The 6,752-nt window shown below is 49.4% G+C and overlaps 1 pseudogene; it reads left to right on the top strand.

The window, feature by feature from the left end:
* The window catches only part of LOC103744198, a 34,701-nt pseudogene that overhangs the window by 22,565 nt on the left and 5,384 nt on the right, over nucleotides 1-6,752 (top strand).

Below are 6,752 nucleotides of genomic sequence, written 5' to 3'. Positions count from 1 at the left end.
GATGAGTGTGGGTATCCACATGCCACCAGAAGGCCACTTTCAGGAATCAGTTCTCATCTGCCTTGTTTCGAGGCAGGATCTCTCTTGTTTCTGCTGCACAGCATACTCCAGGCTAGCTGGCCTGAGGGTTTCTGGGCCATTCCCCTGTCTCCCATCTCACAGCAGGAGTGTTGGAATTACAGATGTACAATACTGAGCCCAGCCTTTTATGTAGGTTTTGGGGATTTGAATTCATGTTTTCAGTTTGCACTGCAAGTACTGTTACCCCTAAACCATCTCCCCAGCCCCTGTTTTGTGTGTGTGTGTGACAGGATATCCCTGGAGCCCCAGCTGGCCTGAAATTCACTATGGAGACCAGGCTGGCCTTCATCTCAGAGAGATCTGCCTGCTTCTGCCTTCCCAGTGCTGGGAGGGATTAAAGGCCTGTACACCATCATGCCTGGCTCTGTTTTGTGTTTTTTAAGGCAGGATCTTACTTTGTTGCCCAGGCTGGCCTAAACTCTCAATCCTCCTGCTTTAGCCGTCCCAGTGCTGGGATTACAGGTATGAGACAGCACACCTGGCTCTCTGTTTTTTGTTTTTTGTTTTTTGTTTTTTTCCGAACGATTACTCTGATTTCTCCCTCATGTTCTTTTTCTTCTCCTTTTGTGTTTTTTTAGACGAGGTCTCATGTAGTTCAGGCTGGCCTTGTACTCCTGATGCTTTTGCCTCCAGCTCCCAAGTGCTGAGATTACAGGCATGTTCCATGGCACCCAGCCCATGTTCCGTCTCTACCCCAGGATCCTGCATCACATTTAGTCATGTTTCCTTAGTTTCCTCTGGTCTCTAGCTTCTTAGACTTTTCTTGCTCCCCATGTCTGTTTTTAAATTATGACTTACTGGGCTGGAGAGATGGCCCAGCAGTTAGGAGCAGTGAATGAATGCTCTTGCAGAGGACCTGGGTTCAGTTCCATGCACCCACATGGCCACTAGGGGATCTGACATCCTCTTCTGGCCTCTGTGGGCATTGTACAACATGGGTGAACATATACATGCAGGCAAAACACATAAAAATAAAAAAATAAAAATTTATATTATGACTTTCAAAAGTAGAAACATTAATTAATGATGTACCTGTTTGCCACATAAGTCATAAACTCTTTCCTTCCATGTCTCCGTCCTGGCCTCGCATAAAAATAAAAAAATAAAAATTTATATTATGACTTTCAAAAGTAGAAACATTAATTAACGATGTACCTGTTTGCCACATAAGTCATAAACTCTTTCCTTCCATGTCTCCATCCTGGCCTCCCCAAGGTACCATATACCTTCATCTCTGTCCTTCCTCTCATTGGCCTGTCCCTCGTCACTGTCTCCACATCCTAATACCACCCTCAAAAGGATAGTCCTGACTGAGGGTCATTTTCAGCTGAGTCACTGAACCATCATCTTATCATCTTTCATAGTTATTGGAATTTGAGGTTATTTTCATTTTTTTTTAAAGAAAAGACTACTCTAAGGACTTGTCACTTATACTGAGCACCTAATTCCTGCCAGGTGTTGCCTTGGCTGCATCCTGGTCTGGTTTTGCAATACCCTCTCCCTCTGGGCTCATTGCCCCTGTGTACACAAAGAAGACCCAGCAGGACTTAGGGGTTCTCTTGCTGAAGGTCTTTGGGTTAGAAGCAGACAGAAGTGTGTAGGACTCCTACTTCTATCCTTGATCCTCCTCTTTCACTCTCTTACCCTTATCTGGCCCTCCCTTCCTGACCTTCCTCCCTTCCTCCTTGACCCTCCTCCCTCCCTGACCCTCATCCCTCCCTGACTCCCCCCTTACTCCCCACCTTCTTCCCTCCCTCCCAACCCTCCTCCCCCATTCCTGACTCTCCTCCATCCCTCCCCACCTTCCTCCAACCCTCCTCTCTGACCCTCCTCCCTCACTCCTCACCTTCCTCCTTCCCTCCAAACTCTCCTCCCTCCCTTTCATTTTTGCCTTAGGAAGAAGTGTGTTTCCTGGCACTCACACAGACACCTTACAGGCTGGTAGCTAACATTTGGAAAATGAAGATGGGGTGGAGGACCCAGGGGGGCACCACTCACTGCCCGAGCAGAACCCCTGTGGTTTTTTTAGTGTAGCTCCAAGCCTTCAGAGACAATGCCTCCTCCCTTCATTGGATCTGCTCAACGTGTAGACCCCATGAGAGGTCAAAGCCGGAAGGCCATGCCTCCAGCTTTGAGAAAACTGTGTGCCTTGCAAGAGGCACGTGTCCCCTCTTCTGCCAAGTCTTTCTGGAGGGCATTCCTGTCATGTGGCTGCTTCAGCCCCATGCAGATGGAACCCTCATTGAAGTCTTGAGCCCATGTGGGGCAGTCTGGGAACAGGGTCGGATCCATTCAAAGAATCACAGATCATCAGCCAAAAACTAATTAAAATGGAATTCTGGTTCTTGTGCCCCTGGAGGACCGTGAAGGAGCTGTTTACACCCTGGCAACCCTTCTCAGACTCTTCTCTCTGAAACTGCAGGCCCCAAGGCTAGGCGGGGTCTGCCGAGGCTGGCTTCCCATGGCTCCTTTCCATGGCTCCTTTTGCCTTCCCACTTTGTCTTTAGCTTGCCTTAACTATCCCCAAGTTCCTCCAGGCCTGCGAATCACCAGGAAGAGAGACCCTCCTCAAAGGCCTGGGGTGAGGGGTGGACAGGAATGGGGCAGTTACAGGAGTGGGGCAGGCAATGTGGAGGGGGGACTCCCCATCTCCCTTGGGGTATGGAGGGGTCCACAGTACCAGGCACTGTCCCTGTCCACACCTGCCTGGCCCATGCCCTCTTTGCCTCACTTCAGGGGAAGGTAGCAAGGGATGGGCTGGGCTGGGCTGCATGCTCAGGATTGGCTCCCAGGGTGGGACTCCTGATCTTCTGTGTCTCTGGCAGACGGGCGCCTCCTGGGAAGTGCCAGATCCACCCTGCTCAGGTGAAGGTGAAGAGCCACCTCATCCCCTTTGTGCCCAGAGAAAGTAAGTGTTCTCCAGTGGGTCACTATGAAAGAGGAAGCTCCTGCTACTCGTAGGTCCCCAGTGGGACTTCAAATGTGTCCTCAGCCCCTATACCTAGCACCATACCTGACACCCATCAGACACTTAGTCAAAGTAAATGGAACTGTAACTATAGTGCATATTGCTGGATTGGTCATAACTCCTTAAACCAGGTTCCAGGTAGTAGGTAGGTGGCCCCAAAGAGCTCAGCCTCAGGCAGGACATGTCAAGAAGAAGAATGCTCAGATGAGAAGTGCTCAGAGTTCTGGGAGGAACAGAGAGCAAGAGGGCAAGAGTGAGTGAGAGTGAGAGAGAGAGAGAGCAAGAGAGAGAGCGAAAGCGAGAGAGAGAGTGAGAGAGAGAACACATCTGTGTGTAAGGGGTTGGGGCATTTGGGTTGGGCTTTCCATAGAGGATTCCATTTTGTTTCTTTTGGTGAGGAGGGATGGAGCCATGAGCAAACCCTTTGTCTTGAGGGACAGGCAGGCTGTGAATGGCTGTCTTGGTCTAACACTGTATGAAACACTATACCTGGTGGAGGCAGCTGTTCCATTGGGCTCAAGTTGGGTAAGAACAAGGGCTTGTGTAGTAAGACCTTTTGCAACCTAAGATGTGAAGGAAATCCATTTCCCTATCTATCCATCCACTCAACCATTCATCCACCATCCATTCATCATCTATCCATCTGCCCATCATCTATCTATCACTCCCAGTCTGTCCATCAATCCATCCATTCATCCACCCATCATCACTTATCTACCCACTCACCTACCTATCTATCAATCTATCCATCCATTATCCACTGATCCATCCATAATCCATCCATTCACCCATCCATTCATCAATCTACCCATCATCACCCATATACCCATTCGCCCATCTATCATGCTATCCACCCATCATCCACCAATCCCTCGTCCACCAATCCATCCATCCATCACCTATCCATCCATGTGTCAGTCCATCCACCCATCATTCTTTCATCCCTCCATCATTCATCCACCCACCGACCCATCCATCCATCCATCATCCACACATCTTCTATGCATCTATCCCTCCTCCATCCATCCAACATCCAACGTCCACCTGTCCATACAAACGTCCACCTACCCACCCATCCATCCATCACCCATTCATCTATCCACCTATCTACCCATCCATTCATCAATCCACCCATCATCACCTATCTACCCACTCACCTACCCATTTATCAATCTATGAATCCATTGAATCCACTGATCCATCCATCCATCTATCCATTCACCCATCCATGCATCAATTCACCCACCCATTGTCTACTCATCCCTCCATCATCTATCCACCCACTGACCCATCCATCCATCATCCACATGTCCTCCATCCATCCATCTCTCTTCTGTCCACCCATTATCCAACATCCATCTGTCCATACAAACATCCACCCATCCATCCATCCATCATGCATTTATCCACTTACCCACTCACCTATCCATCCATCCATTCATCCATCACCCTTTCATCCATCCACCCATCCGCCCATCTGCCCATCCATCCATCCAGCCAGTGAGCCATCATTCATTCAGCAAGTCATTATCCATCTGGTCATCATTCATCCATCCTGCACATATGCTTTGCATGCACTGGGGATGTAACACTGAGCAACAGAATTCTGGTCTTGCCTTCTCAGGTTGCTTCATATAATTTAATTTGAAAATATGTAGCTCATTCAACACTTTAAAAAACATCCTAGAAGGGCTGGAGAGATGGCTCAGCAGTTAAAGAGCACTGGCTGTTCTTGCAGAGGACCCGGGTTTGAGTCCTAGCACCCACATGGTGGCTAACAACCATCTGTAACTCCAGTTCCAGGGGATCTGACGAAGAGGGCATTGCACAACATGGGTGCACTTACATACATGCAGGCAATACACTCATACACATAAAATAAAAATAAAATATTTTTTTACATATTTTAAAACCCAAAAAACCCATCCTATGAGAGATGGCTCAGTGGTTAAGAACACTGGTTGTTCTTGCAGAAGACCTGGGTTCGAATCCCAGCACCCACATGGCAGCTAACAACTGTCCGTAACTCCAGTCCCGGGGTATTTGACAGTCTCTTCTGACCTCCTCGGGCATTGTACAACCCGGGTGCACTTACCTACATGCAGGCAATACACATGCATACACATAAAATAAAAATAAATAAATTTTTTTAAAGTTTAAAAAAATAAATGAAGAAGAAAGTACATGAAGAGTACATGAAGTTATCAGAAAAAAAGTGATAGGGAGATATGGGAGGAGTTGAAGGGGAAGGAGTGGGCATATATGAAATTCTCAATAAATTACTTATTTAAAAAAACAAAAAACATCCTGTGACAAAGAGGAATCAGTTCAGCAGGCCAGGCCACCACCTGGCAGACCAGAGAGAGAAGGAAGGCTGAGCACTGGGGCTGGCTGGGGGATCCCATGGGAGGAAGGGATATCTGAGTAGAGGGAGGCTGGGGAGGAGAGTAGTGGGGAGGCAGGAAGGTAGACTGGATGGTTCCCTGGGGCTGGCTTCTCATTCACTCCTTCAGCAGTGTCTTTAGCAGTTAGTCACATGCTTGGTGCTGGATGCTGGGGCCACAGGGAGAAATCAAAGCAGGCTCTGTCTTGGCAGGTAGACACAGACTTCATTTAGTGTTCCAGGTCTTGTAGGGAGCTACCCCAGGCAGTGTGGGACTAGAAGGAGATAGGGGTTCCTGGAGTATGGAGAGGAGGGGTACCCTGAAGTGGGGGGCAGTCTAGAGAGGGAGAAGCATCCCAGCCTGAGCTGGAGAAGTGAGGCTCTGGGTTGCTGGTACAGGGAGGGGGAGCACCTTGATTACATCATGGTTCTCTGGGCCCTGGCCTGCACTTGGCCTTGTTCCTCAGCCTCATCTCTAGTTTACAAACTGAGGCTGGCTGAAATGGGGTGAGGATTGGGAGGATTTAGGTTGGTGGCCCCAGCATCCTCCCCATGGAACTATGTCACTGGGGGTTCAGTCCTCTGAGGGCTGTCACAGAGGGCGATGGCCAGTGCTTGGCACTTCATCCCCCTGAGTGGGGCTGGCAGAGCAGTGTCTGATGTAGTATGTGGTTTGTCATTGTGACTGAACAGGGCTAAATATGTTCCTCATCCTTCAGGAAAAAAGGGAACCCCAGCACCTGTGGCCACCCAGTCGGGTGAATGTGCAGGGAGCCCTGACCCCTCATCCCCCATACACCCTGATGGCACTCATATAGCCTGTTGTGATAGGTGACAGGGCCGGCAGTCTTGGGAGCCTGAAGGAGAGAGAACCACCCTGACCAAAGGGGGCTTTCTATGTGGGTTCAAGTCCATTGTCTGCCTAAGATCATGCCTGCCTGTGGCCTCTGCTTCATCACCCTCAAAAACCAAGAGCAGGAAGCAGAAAGGGCCCCTTACTCCTACAAGCCTTCTGGACACTTTTCCCCTCCCTGTGCTTGAGTTACAGGGTTTTCCTATCAGCTCAGGGTTGGGTAGGGCTGAAGATAAGGAGGTTTGGCAGCAGCAGACTGGCACAGAGCACCTGACAGCCAGAGTTTGCTGAATGACTTAAGAAGCACCTAACACAGCTCTAGGTCGGCTGGCTTCCTTATGGGCCAGGGTGACCCATCAAACACACTGGCGCCCTAAGAGGCACCCTATCTTGGGATGTGAATGCAGGCAGACAGAAGGCATCTTTCCCTCGATTCGCACCCCCACAGCCCAGGTTGGAGGGCGGTA

Source organism: Nannospalax galili, unplaced genomic scaffold (genome assembly GCF_000622305.1).
Source record: "Nannospalax galili isolate Female #2095 unplaced genomic scaffold, S.galili_v1.0 scaffold3643, whole genome shotgun sequence".
Taxonomy (NCBI): Eukaryota; Metazoa; Chordata; class Mammalia; order Rodentia; family Spalacidae; genus Nannospalax; species Nannospalax galili.
The sequence above is the reverse complement of the archived record's forward strand: the minus strand, read 5'-3'. Positions and strand labels throughout refer to the sequence as shown.